General features: G+C 51.0%; 1 protein-coding gene and 1 long non-coding RNA gene across 3 annotated transcripts in view; one reads left to right on the top strand and one right to left on the bottom strand.

Annotated features, from left to right (window-relative positions):
- The window catches only part of dusp23b (dual specificity phosphatase 23b), a 48,454-nt gene extending 46,941 nt beyond the window's left edge, over positions 1-1,513 (bottom strand). The window contains exon 1 of one of the 2 annotated variants that reach the window (XM_038800184.1): positions 1,392-1,513. The gene's annotated coding sequence lies outside the window, so the exon portion shown is untranslated. Of the gene's footprint in view, positions 1-1,371 lie in introns of both variants that reach the window. The other variant, XM_038800185.1, reaches the window with a different exon arrangement.
- A 1,682-nt stretch (positions 1,514-3,195) lies between these two features.
- Positions 3,196-22,959, top strand: part of LOC119967517 — a 58,652-nt gene continuing 38,888 nt past the window's right edge. Inside the window, exon 1 of the long non-coding RNA XR_005461007.1 lies at positions 3,196-3,596. This is a non-coding gene — a long non-coding RNA (uncharacterized LOC119967517). The remainder of the gene's footprint in view (positions 3,597-22,959) is intronic.

The raw sequence follows: 22,959 nt of genomic DNA, 5'->3' as shown, positions 1-22,959 counted from the left end.
ATGAATACATGTTGGTACAGTTTAAGTTTGGGTATTTTCTCTGTCTAGTGAATTTGGAACTGATTCAGTTACTTAATGGATGCCTTAAGGATAGATAAAGGATGATCCACTTACACCATCTTCGGTCCTGGATGCTGCCTACTCAGTCGCTCAGAATGATGCCCCCGGAGCAACAGACATGAACTGCATATGTATGGCGTTGGCAGCAAATGCAGCTGACCCACATAATCATCAACACTTCAATGTAGCACAACACAAGCTCAAGGAACACAGCACCTTATCTCTGAGCTTTTAGACTCACATTGAATTCATTAATTTTAAATCATAAACCTTGCCTCCATCCATCTTGGTTTTTTTGCTGGTTCATTTTTGTCTACTTTTTCTGTAGCCCTTCAGGTGGCATTCAAAAAACTTCCTAACTGCTGTTCACATCTCACCCCCATCTAGATACATATTTTTGTGTCATTACTAAAAGCCACTTTCTTTGACTTTTGTCATTTAATCTTTCCTGCCCACCATCGCAAAACAGATCTTTGTTTTTCTTCGTCCCCTTTCCACTGCCTCAAAACCTATTAAATGGGCGGCATGGCAGCACAGTGGTTAGCACTGTTGCTTCACAGCACCAGGGTGACAGGTTAAATTCCCAGCTTGGGTCACGTCCGCAGAGTTTGCACCTTTTCCCCGCATCTGTGCGGGTTTCCTGAAAGACGTGCTGTTAGGAAAATTGGACATTCTGAATTCTCCCTCAATGTATCCGAACAGGCGCCGGAATGTGGAGACTAGGGGATTTTCATAGTAACTTCACTGCAGTGTTAATGTCAGCTGACTTGTGACAATAATAAAGATTATTATTTCTCACTTTCTTCAGTTCGGATGAGAGTCTATCACTGTTTATCATCGCAGGTGCTGCCTGGCCTGCTGAGTATTTCCAGCATTTTCTGTTTTTATTTCACATTAAAACACAACCCACAATTAAACTTGAAATACTTGCCCCAACTGGTCTGGTGGTAACGAATGGTGTTGCAATTCAGACCGTTAACCACCAATAAGGAACCGCCATCATATCCCCTTCCCTGAACTTTAGTTCAGCGAGAGTCAATGGGATAGACAAGGTAGAAGCAAGCAAAAGGGTATTCAGCACGGGAGTTGCTTCGGGTTCCCTGCTCCGAATCAGAGACGCCCCGTGGCCCGGTGCAGGCTCTCTCTGCTCCACATTGGGAAAGCTCAGTTTTAATGAAGGACAGCCGGAGCCTTGCTTTCCTGACCAACACTAACAGCACAAAGTAAACACTCCCATTCAGCGATTACAAATACCGAAACCCTGAAAACAAACAGCGGGGGTTACTTTTTGAGTGTTTCTGCGTCACCTACCGCAACGATTAAGTGCGTACCTTTTCAAACACCCTCAGCTCCGCTCAAAGGGCCGCAGTCCCTCTCACACACACACACACAGCCAGCAGCGGCCTCTATACAACAGCAGCATGAGTGTCAGCTCCCAGCCTATCAGAGTGCTGGATGAGGCAGCATCACCTGGTAGAAGGCGGATTCACCCTATGCTCAGCAATGGATTGCATTTTAATGATTTATTAAGGGAGTAAAATGTCCCAAGGTGCGGCACAAGAATGTCATGAAACAGCACATTGCCCCCAGCCAAGATTGAGTGCTTAGTCAAAAAGCAAGACTCATGGAACCGTCACAGCACTGGGTGAGGCCATTCAGCCCGTTTTGCCTATTCTATAAAACCGTACCACATAGGAGCAGAATTAGGCCATTCAGCCCATCAATCCTGCTCCGCCATTCAATCATGACTGATATTTTTCTCATCCCCATTCTCCTGCCTTCTCCCCATAGCCCTTGATCCCCTTATTTATCAAGAATCTATATTTCACTGTCTTAAAAACACTCTGGCTGAAGAAATTCCTCCTCATCTCGGTTTTGAAGGATCGATCCATTTGTCTGAGATTGTGCCCTGTAGTTCTAGTTTTTCTGATAAGTGGAAACAATCTCTCCAAGTCCATTCTATCCAGGCCTCGCAGTATCCTGTTATCCAGGCCTCACAGTATCTTGTTATCCAGGCCGAGCAGTATCCTGTAAGTTTCAATCCCCCCTCATTTATCAAAACTCCAACAAGTACAGACCCAGAGTCCTCAACCATTCCTCATACAGCAAGCTCTTAATTCCAGGGATCATTCTTGTGAACCTATCTGGACCCTTTCCAAGGACAGCACATCCTTCCTTAGATACGGGGCCCAAAACTGCTCACAATAATCCAAATGGGGTCTGACCAGAGCCTTATACAGCCTCAGAAGTACATCCCTGTTCTTGTATTCTAGCCCTTTCAACATTCGCAATCAGCGCCGGCCCTAGGGTTGCTGGCGCCCCGGGCAAGTTGAACTTCGGCGCCCTTGGGGGGGGGGGCCGAGAGGGGGGGGCGGGGGCGGGGCCGAGAGCGGGGCCGAGAGGGGGTAGGGCCGAGAGGGGGGCGGGGCCGAGAGGGGGGGGGGGCGAGAGGGGGGGGAGGACCCAAGGGGGGGCGGACCCAAGGGGGGGGGGCGGGGGGGCCCGAGGGGGGGGCGGGGGGGGCGGACCCGAGGGGGGGGGACGACGGGGGGGCGGACCCGAGGGGGGGGTGGGGGGCGGACCCGAGGGGGGGGGGCGGGGGGACGGACCCGAGGCGGGGGGGGGAGCGGACCGAGCGGGGGGGCGGAACGGGGGGGGGCGGACAGAGGGGGGGGGCGCCTTGGGGGAGTGCGGCCACCGTGGGGGAGTGCGGCCACCCTGGGGGAGTGCGGCCACCGCGCATGCGCTGGTTGGCACCGGCCCAACTGCGCATGCGCGGGACCCGAGTCTCTGGCGCCCCCTAGCACATGGCGCCCCGGGCGACTGCCCGATTTGCCGGTGCCTTGAGCCGGCCCTGTTCGCAATGAACCGCCTTCCAACTACTCCTTTCTCCACTATGTATTTTTCGAACTTCCACCCAAAGACATATATGCTAGACAGGGCCGGCTCAAGGTACCAGCAACTCGGGCAGTCGCCCGGGGCGCCATGTGCTAGGGGGCGCCATCATGAGACAAAAACCTAACTTGTTTGAAGAGAAAAGGAACCAGAAGAAGGAAAGAGAGAGAGAGAGAGAGAGACTAAACAAATTGTGAGTTAAACCCTCACAATCTTAGTTTGGGCTACAATAAGCTGAAAGCAAACTTTAGGAGAATAATGCCTCACACTCTGAGACTGGCTCGGAATTTTTCCTCCTCGGAGCGCTGCAGTTTCTGAGCTGCTATTTAGCCCCCTTGGAATGCGCAGCTCAGGTCAGCGAGAGTCAGGTATTTTAGATTAACTGGGTCTAATTGCAAGCTTCCCGAAATTTCATTATACTTCTGGTGCTCTCGAAGTGTTGTTTAAAAAAACACACACACACAAGGAAGGCAGATTTTGCTGCCGTAAATAGCATTGGAGGGAGTTTCTGGGCACTCCTTGCCGAGTTAACCTTGATTAAAAAAGATGTGGGTTGTATGCTGCCAAACCCTTTGCACTTCTCACTAAGTGGCAATGAAGAAGCAGACAATTGGCGTCTGAGGTCCTGAATCTAAAAAGAGGTAGGTCAAGGTTTTTGGCTATTTGTTCTCTTTAATTTTTCTCTTATGAACCAATATCTGGTGTCATGTTTTGCAAGTAAATTCTCACAAGTATTCACTGTTGAAAATTACTGCTGGAGAGGTAATATTGTACATGGGCAGCTCCTGCTGCGATATCAGGGGCCAAATTGTATTTAAAAATTATACTTGTAAGGGCGCCGAAGTTCAGCTTGCCCGGGGCGCCAGCAACCCGAGGGCCGTTTCTGATGCTAGTTACCTCAAATGCTTCATGACACATAACTTCTGATCTCTGGGGTGTTGTACCTGGGCAGAGCCTGTGTAATAACTTTGCAAAGCCGGCCGGAGGTCAATTTTGTAACATTGCAGAGCTGGCCAAAGGTGAATCTTATACAAAGATATTACAACCTGGAAGTCCCCATGTAAGGGTTGTACGGAATTTACCCAGGAAGTCCAAACTTCCATTGGGCATTGCCCTGCAGTTGGAACCACCTGGTAATCCAATTTAAATTAAAGTTTTACAGGGGTAGTTACCTAGGAAAAGTTAGAAGCAAAACTAGTTCAATCTCCTGGGTAACTATAGTACTGACTTCTCCAAACCCCCACGGGATGCCCCTGACTGCCTCCCTCTTCCCCATCACAATGATGGCTGGCATCCCCAACTAACCTCAGGACCCCTTGAGAACCCTCCCCAACCCATGACTACACCCCCATCCTGAACAGCCTCCCGATCCCCAACTACGTTCTCCAAATCCGACTACAACCTCACCTCACTGATTACCTGTAGGACCCTCCATGGGCTATTAAACTACCCTCCCCATTATCCGTGGGATTCTTAAACACCACTTCCCACCCTCCCCAACACTCAACTACATCCTCACACTCCGACTACCCTTCCCACTCCCCCCAACTACCCTCACACCTGCAATCAGCCTCTTCAACCCCCCGCTACATCCCCACCCAACCAACAACACCACTAAACACTCCCCAATCCCAGAACCCCCTGACTACCTCACCAACCACCCATTGATCACCTGACTTCCCCCTCCCACTGGTCAACCCCACACTCACCACCTGACCACCCTCTCACTGACACATGATCCCCCAACCCCATACTTCCCGAACAACTAGCTAACCTGACACCCTCCCAACTCGACACCCACACCCTGATCCTGTCCACTTACCTTAAAGTGTAGTGGGTGCCTGGGACTTGCTGCTGGAGATGGTGGAGGAAGCAGGGAGGATAGTTTGGGGAGGTTTAAGGGGCATCTTGACAAATACATGAATAGGAAAGGAATGGAGGGATAGGGACCCTGAAAGTCTCGGAAGATTTTAGTTTATTTATTTTTTTACAGACAATTTTATTGAGGTATTTTTGGCATGGTAAACAGTAACAATATACATCAGTGTGCAGATACCAATTACAAAAAACACAGTGCAAATAACAGTACTACTCTCGCAGATAGACCCGCCTATTCTTCCCCCCAACTCTACACTATTCTCCCCCCCCCCCCCCCCCCCCCCCCCCCCCCCCCGCTGACGATCAGTTCCCTGCGAATAAGTCAATGAATGGTTGCCACCTCCGGGCGAACCCCACTCGTGATCCTCGTAAGGCGAACTTGATTTTTTCCAAGCCGCGAAAGCTTGGCATGTCCGACAGCCATACTTCGGTCTTTGGCGGCTATGAGTCCCTCCAGGCCAACAGTATTTGTCGCCGGGCTATCAGGGAAGCAAAGGCCACAACATCGGCCTTTATCCCTTCCTGTACTCCCGGGTCTTCCGACACCCCAAAAATCGCCACCTCTGGACTCATTGCCACCCTTGTTTTCAGTGCGCAGGATATGACGTCTGCAAATCCCTGCCAGTATTCCCTGAGTTTTGGACACACCCAGAACATGTGGACATGGTTCGCTGGTCCTCTCCCACATCTAGCACACTTGTCCTCCAGCCCAAAGAATTTGCTCATCCGGGCCACCGTCATGTGGGCCCGGTGAACCAACTTGAACTGAATCAGACCGAGCCTGGCACATGTCGTGGTTCCATGTACCCTCCTCAAGAGCGTCTGCCCATACGCCTCCCTCCAACTCCCCACCAAGCCCCTTCTCCCAAGTTTCAATTCCTCGGTCCCTGTGTCCTCCGCTCCCATAAGCTCATTATAAATATCTGAGACTCTCCCCTCTCCTACCTCACCCCTGGAAATTACCCTGTCCTGGATCCCCCTTGGTGGAAGGCATGGAAAGGACGGGACCTGTCTACGTACGGAAAATTTTAGTTTAGACGGGCAGCATGGTCGGCGCAGGCTTGGAGGGCCGAAGGGCCTGTTCCTGTGCTGTACTTTGTTCATTGTTCTTATACACTGACCATCACCCCGGCTTCTCAAAGTGACTGGAGCTTTAAGACAGCCAGTACTGTAAAAAGGGGAGCTTGTTTTCCTTACTCTCAATTTCTCTGCACTTGACTGAAGGCCTCAGAAAAACGCTCCACTGCACAATTTTTACCTGGCTGGTAAGTCACTTGGAAGATCGGGTGAAAAAAGGTGTGCCTGCATTTTAGTGTGACTAATTAGGTGATGCATTATCCCATGTGGCGACGGAGCCCCATGGCGGGGTTGGGAACATGGAGGCCAGTGGTAGAACACACGGAATCTGCCAGCTATGACCTAATTAATTATGGATTTGGGTGTTTTGTGCCAATTTCCATGGCGGGGTAGGCCTGATGGTGCAATGTCTTCCATCCTACCTGGGCACCATATTGAAAAAGGAATCTAACCCCATTGACCCATAGTGAAGAAAATGAAGATGGACCTCCGGTCGCACTCCTAGGCTGGAAGATGGACCAATTGAGAAAAAAGATGGAACTCCTGAAACATTCTGAGACTGGAAGATGGCATACCTACAGGACACCGAATCTGGAAGGTCCAATTGATGTTCCTCCCACCTTCTGATGTGGTGTTCTGGAGTCCAGGGTTGCCGGTGGCCTCCATCGTGAACTCCAGAAGCAGCCCCAGGCATTGTTCAGGTGAATACCAACTTCTGTGTGCCACATTGTTCCAGACACATTACGCACAAGCATGTTTTTACCCGGCACTGTGGAGAATCGGCAGAGATGGTTGGGCCTTTATCTGCAACCCATTAGCGGCATGCAAATGAGTTTCATACTAGTCTCTAGTGGGTTTACTGATGTGCCATGGCAGGCACCAGCAGAAGAGCCTGCTGTAAATTCACACCAGTGTAAAACTGATTTTTGGGTCTGCCACTGAATTCTTCCTCCCCCTGTTGCCAATAATGTGATGGAATACTATCCCACCAGCGTCACCAATAATGTTGCTTTTTAGAGTGACCAATATGATACTGAAGCTCTTTTTATGATATGATGTTATGTCCCAACAGCGTCGCCAATACTGTGGGTGTTTCTAATTCTCTTACTGAATCACAAGGCTTTCCCGTATATCGGTCAAATGGCCACACAACCAGTTAGTCAGTTCCAGTTCAAAGATGGTTTATTTACACACGTGTTACTTCGACATGCAAGCACAATATGCTACACGTTACACTACACCTATCAACTACAATAACCTATACTTAACTTCAGGTGACCGGCACTGTGCAAGTGGATAAGGCCTTTATCTTGATCACGTGGCTGGTTTGAAGAAGTGGTTCTGTCTCTGCTGGGCTCATCCGTCAGGTAGCGATCATTGGTCTTGAACTTGGCTGTCTGGTCGTTATGCTGCAGTTGGACTGGCACTGGCCGGATTCAAAGGAGGCTGGCACAGGCCGGGTCCAAAAGAGGCAGAACACATGGCTGTGTCTCTTTTTATCCCACTAGAGTTACACGCTCTGGGGAAGTCCTTAATCTTGGACCCAATAATTCGACAGGCTTCGATCACTGCCTTTGATTTTGGCCAATAAAGGGGCGGGTGCCTTGATGGCTGGGCGGGTCCTTAGCGGTCATTGATATTGGCAGTTGAGCTCTCTGAGTAAAGGGAGTGGCGCTGATCAGTCTGTGGCTGTATTGGTTTCTTGAGTGCAGACTTATTGTTCTGGGGAAATGGGCCATTAGAATGCAAACGAGCAGGGGTTTCGATCGGGTCTAGCTACCTGCGTTTCAAATACACAGAAGCTCTGTATCTGTCTGAGTCCTGGGTTTGCCATAATTCCCATGGTCCTTTGCAGGTGGCCATCTCAGATGGCTACACCCCGCACCCCCAGGCCCGCCCACTGGCAATGGCTTGAGATAATCACTCCACAGAATCAATGGTCTGTGTGATAGCAAGTTCTATTTTCTAACCTCACTCTGGATCGGTCAGGGGTTTCTCCTGAACTCTTTATTAGAACTTTTCTACATACTTTAATCATAAAGTTTGTAAAGCTATATTGCATAACATTTCAATTTGGACATTCCCAAAAGTGCAGTATTGTTCATTTCATTCCATACATTATATGACACTCTTGAGCTGCCTCGCTTCACTTGTAATTGAAGGCTATATTTAAAAAGTGCATTTCAGGTGAAATGGTTGGACACCATTTCCAGCCCTTCTAAATACTGTGGTAGGTAGACATTAGATTGCGGCTTTCCCCACTGAAGCTTTATGGTGAGTGCTGTGTGTCAGTCAGAATGTAATCCTAGACCTCGGAATGTGTCAGACTGTAACACCAAGTCATGGAGAACTCTTTGCATTGGAAGATAAATAAGTTTCAGGCAGACCAAAGAGTGTCCTTCACCAAGTTGACAGTTCTCCAGCCTGTACAGCACATAGTCTAATTAATGGAGCTTCTTGGGATGAATCTCGACAAAAGCCAATGCATCTCTTTCATGACCTTCATTGCAAAAGCACATGTCAGAAGGATAGGTTATGAGACTACTGGTGTATCTCATCATTTGACAGGATGGGCCCTCCCATCACCAGCCATGCCAAATCTTGGTACATGTTTGTAAGTTCTGTAAATAAGATATTGTGCCAAAAGACTTTTAAAGACTGCTCAGTTAACCATCTGCAGGATCTACCATCTTCTTATCCTGCAGAGCCTTGAGGTTGTTACGTGTGGATCACTGCTTTATGGACTTGTGCTCAAAGGTGTTTTCTGACACCAACTTTTCCATGAGGGGCAAGTGAATGAAGTGTTTCATGGCAAAGTGGCCAGACTCATCTTTCACAACAGCAGGGACAGATAGAACCTCAGCACGTAGTGACACTCGGTGTTTATGTACCAAGGTATTCATACAGTTCTTTGTGGCCGCATAGAAAGGTGACCATCAGGATGAAGACAACATTGGGTATTTTTCTCCCCTCTTTTGAGATTTATATTTGGTGTCGTGTAAACATGTTCCATCTTTGATCTCCAGATAAGTGGAAGATGGCTCGGGTGAAAAGCATAGTGTGAGCCAGAACTGCACGATGTAAAACAACACAGAGAACACCTCACTCCTGATTACTAGATTTCTAATCACAGTGAAGAGGGAGTGTCGCTTCTACAAGCCCAGTTTCTGTTTCTCTTTGGCGATACACTCCTCACAGTTTTGGGCACACATCTTGGCCCCTCAAACCACGGTCCATAACTTCCTCAGAGTTGTAATCTCCTTCGGATCGCCACTCTCGCCTGACTTGCCCATGCTGTAGCTCCACAGCCTTTGTCTCGCACAACCTTCCTCACTCAGGCTGATGAGATATGAGCAGTGAAGCGCACCCCCCCCCCCCCCCCCCCCCCCCCCCCGCCGATACATTGGTGCAGAGCAACTGGGATTCAGAATGGTAAGAAACACACCCTTTTTACGGCAGCAGCTGCCATTTTTAAAAATATATTTTATTCCAAACTCAAACCAAATATTGTTAAAAAGAGCATCCACACATACCACAATATACAGTTTGTACAAATTTTTCCCTTTTATATCCCCCCTCCCCCTCGGTGACAAACAATTCCTTAACTATGGATAAGAACAAATACTATTGCGCGCAGAACCCTTCCTCTTAATCTTCTCCAGGCTCATAAACCCTGTATGTTCTTCATCCTGACTGCCATCCCCAATTTCGCAGTATCCTTCGCTGGCTCATCAAGGAGGCGAAGGCCAGCACATCAGCCCCCTTTCCCACTGTAGCTCAGGCATTTCTGACATCAAATATTGCCGCCAAGAGACATGGCGTTATGCCAGCAACTCCGACAGGACCTTAAATGCCACCTCCTCTCCAAAGCCCCTCCAATTTCTCACACCGCCAGAAGATATGAGTGTGGTTCACTAGTTCCCTCCCTCACTTCTAAATGATCTTCCAACTCTGGGAAGAATCCACCCATCCGGGCCTGTATCATATACACCCTGTACACAACCTTAAATTGAATGAGACTTATCATCACGCAAGAGGAGGTTGCGTTGTTCCATGTCCCCATTCTAGCTCTATCCTGAGCTCCTCGTCCCATTTGCCCTTAATCCTGATCAGCAGTGCCATCGCTTTCTTTCCCAGCCATCCATGGAGATCCCCACTCACCTTCTCTATCTATATATCTGGAATCAGCACTTTTTCCAGGAGCATGTATTGTGGTAATGAAGGGAACCCGGGTCGTTTTTTTCCTTCTGCACTGTAAATTCTATGATTCCATGATTCTAGTAGTATTGCAGCAGATTCAGTAGCGCTAGCCTCCCACCTCCCTTTACCTCTGCAGCAGCACCTTATCCCATAGCGTCTTACCTGCCCATACAAACCCAGATGCAAAATCCGACATCTGTAGGGATCTAAACTCACTTCCCCGAGGCAATTTGAATTTCTTGCGGAACTTCACCCACTCTGCAAACTGCTCCTCTAAATACAGGTCCCTCACTCTTTCCCTTCATCACCTCTCTATATCCCATCCGTCCTACCAGGCACATGAATGTGGTTCCCACACAACGGGGCCAGCACCGATCCCTGTCCCAACTTTAAAGCATTTCCTCAGCTGGTTCCAAATCTTTATCGAAGAGACCACTTCCCGAGGCAGGGCCGTTAACACAGCTCTCAAACCCGACCCCTCACAGCAGTCCTCCTCCACGCATACCTAATCAGACCCCTCCTCTGCCCACCATTGCCTCACCTTCTCCAATTAGCTCCCCAGTTTCGGCGGCACGATGGCACAGTATAAGCACTGCTGCCTCACAGCTCCAGGGACAACGGTTCAATTCTGGCCTCGGATGTGGTGTTGCACTTTTTCTCCACGTCTGCGTGAGTTTCCTCCGGATGCTCCCACAGTCCAAAGATGTGCATGTTAGGTAGATTGGCCATGCTAAATTGCCCCTTAGTGTTCAAAGGTTAGATGGGGTTATTGGGATATGGGGTTAGAGTGGAGGTGTGGGCTTAAGTAGGGTGCTCTCTCCAAGGGCTGGTGCAGACCGGCCTTCATTGTAAATTCTATGATTCCACAATTCTAGTAGTATTAGAGCAGATTCAGTAGTGCTAGCCCCCCCCCCCCCCACCTGCCTTTTCCTCTGCAGCAGCACCCTACTAATCCATGGCATCTTACCTGCCCATACAAACTCAGAGATTAATCCATCGACCCTCTGAAAAAAGTTTGGGAAGAAAAATTGGGAGCGATTGAAAATAAACAAAAACCTGGGCAACGCGTTCATCTTTATAACCTGTACTCTCCCTGCCAGAGCATTCCACCTCTTTAGGAGGTCCTGTTAAATTCCATCTGTGCATTGTTGCCCAGTCAAGCTCAATCTGGATCCCCAAATTTCTAAAGCGAACATTCGTAATCTTGCACAGCAAGGCCCCAGGTTCATGCTTGTTGGATCTGAACTTTTCGTTAATATATATCTGTGTTGCTGCACATATATCAATTGAACAGAACTTGAGTTTGAGCTTAAATTGGGTTTTAATATCAATTAGCCACTTTAATTTGTGTGTCTACTGACGATTGGTTTTCTTGTACAGAATTTAAGATGTTTTCAACTTCACCCTGCAGGAAGCTTAGTCGAAGTGATTGTCTCTCGCAATTATAGAGAGGTTGAATTCAAGATGCATTAATAATTCAAATCAAATATGCACAGTACATAGATAACTGCGCAATTTAAAATAGATTTGCAAAGCAAGAGGATAGAACAGATTTTAGAGAATAAGTTGCGTTGATTCTCGAATAATGTTTTTGTCTCGATACATAAACTTTTAAGGGAATTATTATCTATGAAGTCTCAGCCCCTTCAAAGCTTTGATTGGTCTGAAATCATCTCTAAGCCTTCTAATTTGATCTCATCATTTGTCTGTCGACTGACTGAAACATTATTTTGATAATCTAAAGAAGTTGTTTTAGTAAATTCCTTTGGGGGGTGATTTCTGTAGTTATCATAGAATGCTGTTATCCTGGACATGTACCTGGATGTCATCCATTTCTTTCGAAGACAAAGAACTTTTCATGCAAGTTTTCATTGGTCAATTTGCCCTTGCCAGCTATGGTTTCTTCATATGTCAACTATGAAATGCAATGGCTGTAAGCCAGCCCAAATTCTTGAACACAAAGGGCTTTTCTCTCAGATTGACCCTGAAAACGTTTGCAGTTTTGTCATCGGATCTTCAAGCAGTCAGCCATTTTATGCTCGTCAAATATGAAATGTAATGGCTGTTAGTCAGCCATTATGATTTCTTTAAATCATTTCTTTAAATTGAACCCTTTTTACCAAACAAAAGGTTAGTTTCTATCAGTGCTCCTTCCTAACTCATTTACAGAAAGACCTCTCTTTCCTATATTCAAATTATACCCAGAGAAGGCCCCAAATGTTCCCAGCAATGCCATAATTCTACTTATGCTATCCATTGGATCCGCCACATATAGCAATCAGTCGCCTGCATTTAACAATACCCCTTGCTCCCTGACCCCCTCACAATAAATACCCTGCCACTCCTCCGAGGCACGGAGCTCAATCGTTTGCCAGTGCAAACAATAATGGTGGCAGCGGGCACTTCTGCCTCGTTCCCCTATGTAGCTTCAAATGTCTTGACTCCACCCCATTTGTTCAGACATTCGCCTAGGTGGATGCATCGAGCAATTGTATTCATAACACAAATGTCGGCCCAAACCCAAACCACCTCAGAGTCTCAAACAAATGTCACCACTCAACAGAATCGAAGGCCTTCTCCGCATATATCGCTGCTATCACCTCCAGTACACTGCTGCCCGACAGGGTCATGACCACATTCAATAGTCTCCGAATGTTACTGGACAACTACCGCCCTCTCACAAACACTGTTTGGACTTCTGCCATTATCTGCGGCTCAAACCCCTCCTATCGTCTGGCCAGTAATTTGGCCCAAATCTTTACATTGTATTTAATAATGTTATATGCCTGTGTGAACCAAATTCCAATTGGTCCTTGACTTTCTTCAGAATCAAAGAAACAGAGGCCTGTGCTAATGTAGGGGCACCGATATCCTGGGGGGAGATTTGTTAGTGCTCTTTGGGGGGGTTTAAACTAATTCAGCAGGGGCATGGGAACCTGGATTGTAGTTTTGGGATACGGGAGATTGAGAGTATAGAGGTCGGGAGCACAGATTTGACTTCGCAGGAGGGTGCCAGTGTTCAGGTAGGTGGTTTGAAGTGTGTCTACTTCAATGCCAGGAGTATACGAAATAAGGTAGGGGAACTGGCAGCATGGGTTGGTACCTGGGACTTCGATGTTATGGCCATTTCAGAGACATGGATAGAGCAGAGACAGGAATGGTTGTTGCAGGTTCCGGGGTTAAGGTGTTTTAGTAAGCTCAGAGAAGGGGGCAAAAGAGGGGGAGGTGTGGCGCTGCTAGTCAAGGACAGTATTACGGTGGCGGAAAGGATGCTAGATGGGGACTCTTCTTCTGAGGTAGTATGGGCTGAGGTTAGAAACAGGAAAGGAGAGGTCACCCTGTTGGGAGTTTTCTATAGGCCACCTAATAGTTCTAGGGATGTAGAGGAAAGGATGGCGAAGATGATTCTGGAAAAGAGCGAAAGTAACAGGGTAGTTGTTATGGGAGACTTTAACTTTCCAAATATTGATTGGAAAAGATATAGTTCGAGTACATTAGATGGGTCATTCTTTGTACAATGTGTGCAGGAGGGTTTCCTGACACAATATGTTGACAGGCCAACAAGAGGCGAGGCCACATTGGATTTGGTTTTTATAGGAAGGACGTGGAAGCTTTGGAACGGGTGCAGAGGAGATTTACCAGGATGTTGCCTGGTATGGAGGGAAAATCTTATGAGGAAAGGCTGATGGACCTGAGGTTGTTTTCGTTAGAGAGAAGGTTAAGAGGTGACTTAATAGAGGCATACAAAATGATCAGAGGGTTAGATAGGGTGGACATCGAGAGCCTTCTCCCGCGGATGGAGGTGGCTAGCACGAGGGGACATAGCCTTAAATTGAGGGGTAATAGATATAGGACAGACGTCAGAGGTAGGTTTTTTACGCAAAGAGTGATGAGGCCGTGGAATGCCCTACCTGCAACAGTAGTGAACTCGCCAACATTGAGGGCATTTAAAAGTTTATTATAAGCATATGGATGATAATGGCATAGTGTAGGTTAGATGGCCTTTAGTTTTTGACTTCCCATGTCGGTGCAACATCGAGGGCCAAAGGGCCTGTACTGCGCTGTATCGTTCTATGTTCTATGTATGAGAGGGGAATGCGTGGGTGGTTTCAAAGAGCAGGGCCTTCCGGCTCTTTATCTTGGAGATCCTCCTTGACATTTACCCAATATTTCCACTAGAACTAGGAGACACCGTTTAAAAACGGAAGAGGCCTACCATTTAAAATGGAGATGAGAATTTATTTCGCGCAGAGTAATTAGTATGTAGAACTCTCTTCCCCAAAAAGATGTGGAAGCTGGGTTCCTTCATTTATTCAAGAGTCAGACATATTTTTGATAGACAAGAGAGTCAACGGTTATTGGGAGGGGGGAGAGCAGACAGAAAAGTGGAGTTGAGAGCACAATTAGATCAGCCATGGTCTTATTGAATAGCAGAGCTATCGGAACATCGATTACAAGAGAATATAGATGGGCCGGTCAGTGGCAAATTAAATTCAATCTGGATAAGTGGGGGGTGATGCACTTGCTCAGGACAAACAAGTCAAGGGAATACACGATGAACGGATGGACCCTGGGAAGCACTGAGGGAGAGTGAGGAGGTAAGAAAAGTTTTTAAAACCTGGTGACAGCGCCGTGGATTCGGGGTGTCCCCCTCGGGACTGGGGTGGCCGGGCATGGACCATCATTGCTGCGGTAAGTGTTTTAAAATTAGCAATTGTGTACAGGTTGTAGGTCCCTGGCTGCTCACTCTGCTGTCTACTCACTGTCTTGTAAATTATCTACAGAGGTGCTGGTCATTTGGCAGCTCACCCAGGCCACCCATGTGGAAACCCTCAGACCCCAGCTGACCCATCAATGGATTAGGCATGGCCAATTTCAATCAGTGGCCCACCAGATGCGCACTCCTCAGTACACTGATCAGAAGTGTCAAACCCAGGACCCACATCACACTACAGGTAAGCTCCAAGCAGGTGCCCAGCCTCCTAGCCGAGCCGCATCCGTAGGCCCTGCCCGCACACAAGCCACCAAGCATGGAGGCTGCAGGCACAAGGCCTGCTCGAGGACAACCCTGCACAACAGGAACCTGCTGCGGAGGACCAGGGGCCAGCCAGTGAGGTTGGAGGTTGCCTAGTGGCCCCCAGGCTACTGCTTGGGAAAGCGGTGAGGCCAGCGTGTGTTCTGGAGGCTCCACCGCCACCTGGTACTACCAGTCCTGGAGGCCCACTCTCATTTCAATGCCCTCAGCAATGGAGCACAGGGACTGGACCATGTCCCTCTGTGCCTGCCCCAGGTCAGCCTGAGCCCTGCCAATGCTCTTGATGCCCTCAGCTAAAGACCCTTTGAGACTGGGCCAAACTCTGGAGCATGATCCATGTGGGCCTGGTACATGGCTGTCTGCAACTGGGCTGTTCTGTCCTGCGCCTCAGCCACTTCCCATACAGTGTGCCACAAGTCTTGGACGTCTTGACCCATGGCCGTCACCTTGAAACCCAAGGCTTCAACTACGGACGTCACCCGTTCAGTGCTGGCCTGGGCATCATGCATTGTCGGCATTGTCTCCTGAGCCCGAAGGTGGTGTGCTCCTCCAACTGCAGGCGTTGGAAGGTAGCTGACACCCCCTCTGTAGACCCTGGCTCTGCATCTCCAACAGTGATGGGGCCATCCTTTCCAGAAGTGCGTGACCTATCTCGACTATAACTGATTCCTGGGAACGGGCAGCCCTCCAACTGTCCGCTCCCTTGGTAGTTCTTACCTCCACCTTATATACAGCAAAGAACGTGTCCCAGGAACCTCTTCACTAATATGCCTCAACGAGGTGATAGTCTCAGGGCAGGTGGAGGGTACAGGTGTGTGGTGGTATGGATATGAGCACTGCCATTGGTGCAGAGCTTCTCATTGGCTCTGGCTGGTCATGTGCCTCTCGTCCGATTGGTTGGGACTAGTCATGTGACTGCTCTCCAATTGGTTGAGAGGCAAGTAGGCCCCGCCTCTGAGGTGGGGTATAAGTACCCAGAGTTCCCGGCGGTCGGCCTTACTCTGTAGTCGACCACCGGGCTAACAACTAGCTGATTAAAGCCACAGTTCAGATCCTAATTGTGTCTTGAGTCGAATTGATGGTACATCAATTTAATCAGCTAGAATTTTGGAATGGAGCTACGCAACAATCCTGACTGCCTCCGCACCAGCCCGCATGCTGCAAATGCGCCTGCGATCTTTAAACACTGGCAGGCGTGTTTTAATAGTTACCTGACAACTGCAGCCGGCAAGCCCACCAAGGAGCAGAAACTCCAGATCCTCCACTCATGTGTGGGCACAGCGATCTACTCTATGATTGAGGACGAAAGCGATTATGATGCAGCCATGGAGATTCTCAAAGGACACTTTCTCCGGCTGGTCAACGAAGTATACGCACGGCATCTCCTGACGACTAGACAACAGTTCGCTGGTGAGTCACTCGACAGTTTTACCAGGCCCTCGCAGCTCTAGGGAGAACGTGCGCGTGCATCCAGGTTTCGGCGACTGAGCACATGGAACTTTTAATTAGAGACGCTTACGTTGCTGTCATGCAGTCCCCTTCCATCCGACAACGATTGCTGGAGAAGAACGCCCTCAGCCTAGCTGAGGCACGGACTCTTGCAACCTCCCTGGAGGTTGCTGACCTGAACGCCCACGCTTACGCCCCCGGCCGTGCAGCAACCCCGTGGACTTCATGGCACGCGCCACCCCCATCCTCCGCGGACCCCGACCCCCCCCAAGCCTGCGCTGCGGGTCGCTCCGACAAACTAGCGGGGCCCCGCTGCTATTTTTGTGGTCTCTCCAAGCACCCCCGCCCGCGCTGCCCGGCCCGCTCCGGTCTGTGTAGGAGCTGCAGGAAGAGCTGCAGGGTAGCATGGTGGTTAGCATAAATGCTTCACAGCTCCAGGGTCCCAGGTTCGATTCCCGGCTGGGTCTCTGTCTGTGTGGAGTCTGCACGTCCTCCCCCTGTGTGCGTGGGTTTCCTCCGGGTGCTCCGGTTTCCTCCCACAGTCCAAAGATGTGCGGGTTAGGTGGATTGGCCATGCTAAAATTGCCCGTAGTGTCCTAATTAAAGTAAGGTTAAGGGGGGGGGGGGGTTTGTTGGGTTACGGGTATAGGGTGGATACGTGGGTTTGAGTAGGGTGATCATGGCTCGGCACAACATTGAGGGCCGGAGGGCCTGTTCTGTGCTGTACTGTTCTATGTTCTAAAGGCCACTACGCGGTGGTCTGCCAGACCAAGTCCGTCGCTGCTGTTCCATGCAGCGACCGCGGATCGCCCCCTCCGGGGCCCCCTAGGGCCCAGCGCGGCGCACCAACCTCTCCGGCCCACCTCCCGGCCCCACGGGCCTCCCGACCGGCCCGCAGATGCCGCTGACACTGCCCCCAGCCGCCATGAGGTTCCAACGGGCGCCGCCATCTTGGGGTCCTGAATCCACGTGCGGGTCCTGGGCGCCACCATCTTGGGCCAACACCGAAGCCCTGCCAGCGATTACTCTGCCACCGAGGAGGATCTGGAACTCTCACCACGACTTCCTTCCATCAAACTGGACCAGTCGCGACCTCGCACGCTTGCCAAGACTACGACAATAGTCCAGCTCAACAGGCACAAAACGAGATGCCTGCTGGACTCCGGGAGCACGGAAAGTTTCTTCCACCCCGACACGGTGAGACGCTGCGCGCTCCCCATCCACCCAGTTAAACATAAAATTGAATTGGCCTCGGGTTTGCACTCCGTCCAAATCACCGGGTGCTGCACAGCGGACCTCACGGTCTAGGGGAGGGTTTTCAAAAACTTCAAACTCCTCATTCTCTCCTGTCTATGCGCTCCAGCACTCTTGGGCCTGGATTTCCAGTGCAACCTGCATAGCTTCACCTTCTAATTCGGCGGCCCTATTCCCCCCCCTTACTGTCTGCAGCCTCGCGTCCCTCAAAGTGGACCGCCCTTCCTTGTTTGCTTATCTCACCCCAGATTGTAAACCTGTCGCCACTCGGAGCAGACGATACAGTGCCCAGGACCGGACCTTCATCAGGTCCGAGGTCCAGAGGCTCATTAAGGAAGGAGTTATTGAAGCCAGCAACAGTCCCTGGCGAGCCCAAGTGCTGGTAGTTCGGACTGGGGAGAAAAAACGGATGGTCATTGACTACAGTCAGACCATCAACAGGTTTACGCAGCTGGACACGTATCCTCGCCCCTGTATTTCCGACCTGGTTAACAGGATCGCGAAATAGAAAGTCTTTTCCACGGTGGACCTTAAGCCCCCCTACCACCAGCTTCCCATCCGCGCGAGTGACCGAAAGTACACCGCATTTGAGGCGGATGGGCGCCTCTACCACTTCCTCAGGGTTCCATTCGGTGTCACAAATGGAGTCTTGGTCTTCCAACGGGAGATGGACTGAATGGTCAACAAGCACGGTTTACGGGCCACCTTCCCGTATCTCGATAACGTCACCATCTGCGGCCATGACCAGCAGGACCACGACATCAACCTCCAAAAATTCTTCCGAACCGCAAAACTCCTTAATTTAACTTACAATAAGGATAAGTGCGTGTTCAGCACCGACCGTCTAGCCATCCTTGGCTACGTAGTGCGTAACGGAGTGATAGGCCCCGATCCCGAACGCATGCGCGCCCTGATGGAACTCCCTCGCCCCAACTGCCTCAAACGCTGCCTGGGCTTCTTCTCCTATTACGCCCAGTGGGTCCCCAACTACGCCGACAAAGCCCGCCCCCTCATCCAGTCCACCTCCTTTGCCCGGTCGATGGAGGCCCGCCAGGCCTTTAGCCGCATCAAAGCGGATATCGCAAAGGCCACGATGCGTGCTATCGACGAGTCCCTCCCATTCCAGGTCGAGAGCGACGCGTCTGATGTAGCTCTGGCGGCCACCCTGAACCAAGCGGGCAGACCCGTGGCCTTCTTTTCACGAATCCTCCAATCTTCCGAAATCCGCCATTCCTCGGTGGAAAAGGAGGCACAGGCCATAGTCGAAGCTGTGCGATATTGGAGGCACTATCTGGCCGGCAGGAGGTTTACCCTCCTCACAGACCAACGGTCAGTAGCTTTCATGTTCGATAATGCACAGAGGGGCAAAATCAAGAACGACAAGATCTTGCAGTGGCGGATCGAGTTGTCCACGTATAACTACGATATCTTGTATCGTCCTGGGAAGCTCAACGAGCCTTCCGATGCCCTATCCCGCAGTACCTGCGCCAGCGTGCAGATCGACCGCCTCCGCTCCCTCCACACGGACCTCTGCCATCTAGGGGTCACCCGTATTTACCATTTTATTAAGACCCGCAACCTGCCCTACTCCGTTGAGGAAGTCAGGACCGTCACCAGGGACTGCCACGTCTGCGCCGAGTGCAAACCGCACTTCTACCGCCCCGAATGAGCACATCTGATCAAGGCATCCCGCCCCTTTGAACTTCTCAGTATAGACTTCAAGGGCACCCTCCCCTCCACCAACCGTAACACTTATTTCTTGAGTGTTATCGATGAATACTCCCGCTTCCCTTTCGCCATTCCCTGTCCCGACATGACCACGATAACCGTCATAAAGGCCCTCCTATCCATCTTCTCCCTGTTCGGTTACCCCGCGTACATCCACAGCGACTGGGGGTCCTCCTTTATGAGCGACGAACTGCGTCAATTCTTGCTCAGCAGGGGCATAGCCTCTAGCAGGACGTCCAGTTATAACCCCCGGGGTAACGGTCAGGTCGAGCGGGAGAATGGCACCATTTGGAAGACCATCCTGCTGGCCCTATGGTCCAGTGATCTCCCTGTTCCCCGTTGGCAAGAGGTCATCCCCGACACCCTTCATTCAACCCGGTCTCTCCTCTGTACTACCACTAATCAAACACCTCATGAACGTCTTCTCGTTTTCCCCAGGAAGTCGTCCTCAGGATCCCCTCTCCCGACCTGGCTGGCCACCCCCGGGCCCATCTTGCTCCGGAAGCATGTGTGGGTGCACAAGTCCGACCCGTTGGTTGAGCGAGTCCAGTTACTCCACGCCAACCCGCAATATGCGTACGTGGAATATCCCGACGGTCGGCAGGATACGGTCTCGCTTCGGGACCTGCCACCCGCCCGCGTGTGGCTTTCCCCCACTACATCAACACCTCCCTCCCAACTCCAATTCCCCCCAGCGCCCCCACGACCCAGCGCACATGCCCCCTCGTCCCGAATTTCAGCGTCTCCACCACCGGCCCGGAGTATGGAGGCACATCTACGACCGACGCACCCGGAGGCAAGGACGACCATTGTCCCGACGTCACCGGCTCCACTGCGATGGTCCTCCAGAACACCACGGGCACCCAACAGGCTGATCGTGTCTATCTGATGCAGCCATGGGACTTTTTTTGGACATTTTCTGTTATTCTGTTGTTAGTAGTTAATAGTAGTAGTATTGTTTTTGCCACGAGCCCATGGGCAGCCCACCTTTATCGATTTTCGCTCATACCACCAGTCCCTGGCCCCCCCCTCCTCTCTCTCTCCCACTTACATCCCCCCGCCTTCTTTCTCCACAAGGGGTGAGTGTGGTGGTATGGATATGAGCACTACCATTGGTGCAGAGCACTGGCTTCCCAGTGGCTCTGGCTGGTCATGTGCCTCTCGTCCGATTGGTTGGGACTAGTCGTGTGACTGCTCTCCAATTGGTCGAGAGGCAAGTAGTCCCCGCCTCTGAGGTGGGGTATGAGTACCCAGAATTCCTGGCGGTCGGCCTTACTTGTAGTCGACCACCGGGCTAACAACTAACTGATTAAAGCCACAGTTCGGATCCTAATTGTATCTTGAGTCGAATTGATGGTAGATCAAGGTGAATGCAGTAACGATAGGTTGGTGTCGTCCCTGGACTGGTACGTTGGGGTGTTGTGGGGTTGCAGCTGGTGGCGAGGTACACCTGACCTGAACAGTCCGGCCTCATCTGATGGTGTTCCTGTAAGACAAAAGACACATGGTGGGATCTCAGGTAGGAGTAGTTAGGGGCAGAGGAGCTTGTAGGGACATCACAGTGCATTAGGGGCTCACTTGGTCGACCCATGCTTTCCTGGGAGATGGCCCCATCTCCTACCTCCATGACTATTGCCCTCTGCTCAGTGGCTGTCAGGGCCCATAAATCTGGCATGCCCCTTCTGGTCTTCTCTTGCTCCCGACGGTTATGGGCAATCATCTCCTGGAGGGGCACATAATGGGCAGTGTGAGATACTCAGAAGCAGGTTGCACAGAGGCTTTATAGATAGTGGCCTGCTGTGAAGGGCACCTGGCAAGGCGGACAGTACAGGTGTTGGTATTAAGTGCAGGGTGGGGTGCAAGGTGATGCCAGCGAATGGGCTTCGAAGGAGGTGGCCCGGTTGCAGCGTGACGTGGTGTAGTTCCAGATGGAGGTGGTCTACTTCCTGTGCTCCATGGCCGCGAGCATGCAGACCCTGGTCGAGACGATAGTGGGCCTCCAGGACTGCCAATGCCAGGTGGCAGGGAGCCTCAGGGGTTAACTCCGCTCGCACCTTCATCCCATGGGGTAGGCTGGGGGCCACCAGGCACCCCAAGGGAGAAGGAGGTGATGGGGTCCATGCCACCCACCCTCCTGTCCCATCACATGGGCAGTGGGCCCGTCCAGGTTGGTCGCAGCAGAAGACGGCCGCCAAAGAGGACCCAGGTCACAGGGTGGGAATCACAGCAGGCCGCCTCCACTCCTGATTTACCATCTGGGGATCCACCAAGGTGTTGCTTTAGGACCTGTAAGGCCAGAAACGTAGACACCAGTTAAGTTGAACACCTGTGCACAATTTTACAATTTGCCTTGGTGCTCTGTCAGAAGTGTGTGAGGGATGGGCTGGTCTGCACTGGCCACCGAAGGTGCGCAGGGGTGGGAGTGGGGGGCTGAGGATGGTTGGGGGTTGTGGGTGGAATTGGCCCAGGGACTGCAGTTCAGCCAGCGCTCACCGCTCCGGTGTTTCCCCCCACCTCCGTTCCCACCTTCACCACCCCAGGAGCTGTGTGATGGAACGGGCAGATCGCATATAGGGATCACCAAGGTGGACGGTAGTAGGTGCCACAGTGGGCAGGAGTCAGACGTTGTCAAACGATGACGAGCACCAGAGCACATCCTAGAGTGTGTTGTCATCATCCTCCAGCCTTGTGCCAGATCCACTATTACTGCTAACCCAGGGCCCACGCCATGTAGGAGGCAGTTGGTGTCACAGAGGGGATTGCGGGGTTGCAGGTGGTGGGAGAGGGGGGTGGCTGGAGGCAGGTGGGATGGTATGTCTATGCTCTGGCCAGTTCCCCCTCGTCGGTGAACCTGGAGGCGATTAGAGTGTTCCATGCGCGTTGGCCCTGGCACACACATTGTGCAGTCTCCGATGCCTGCTCGGGCCCCACGTCTTGCCCATGTCCAACGAGGACTGATGTTCATCCTCCTCCAGCACATCACCCCTTTGCTGTGCGATATTGAGGAGTATGCAGCAGGCCACCACTATGTGGCTGACCTTCCCAACGCTATACTGGAGGCTCCCACCAGAGCGGTCCAGACACCTGAACTGACGGGCAATAAATGCTGGCCTAACCAGTGACGCCTGCATCCATGAATTAAAAAAAAGTGAACCTTGCCATTGGGAATTCCACCATTGGAGGCGGAGCATCGCGGAGAATGGTCAGGCCCGCTAATGATATGCAAACGGCATTTACTGTACATGCGGAGTAGAACGCATTGACGTGATTGTCGAGGCACCGGAAAATTGGGATTTGGCGTGACCCCCCCCCCCCCACACACACACACACACGATTTCAGGGTCAAAACCAATTCTCTGCCCAATCGCCTTTTGGCACAGCCA

The sequence above is a fragment of the Scyliorhinus canicula genome, chromosome 6 (genome assembly GCF_902713615.1).
Source record: "Scyliorhinus canicula chromosome 6, sScyCan1.1, whole genome shotgun sequence".
NCBI classification, from domain to species: Eukaryota; Metazoa; Chordata; class Chondrichthyes; order Carcharhiniformes; family Scyliorhinidae; genus Scyliorhinus; species Scyliorhinus canicula.
Note: the sequence above shows the minus strand (reverse complement) of the source record. Positions and strands in the feature narration are given on the sequence as shown.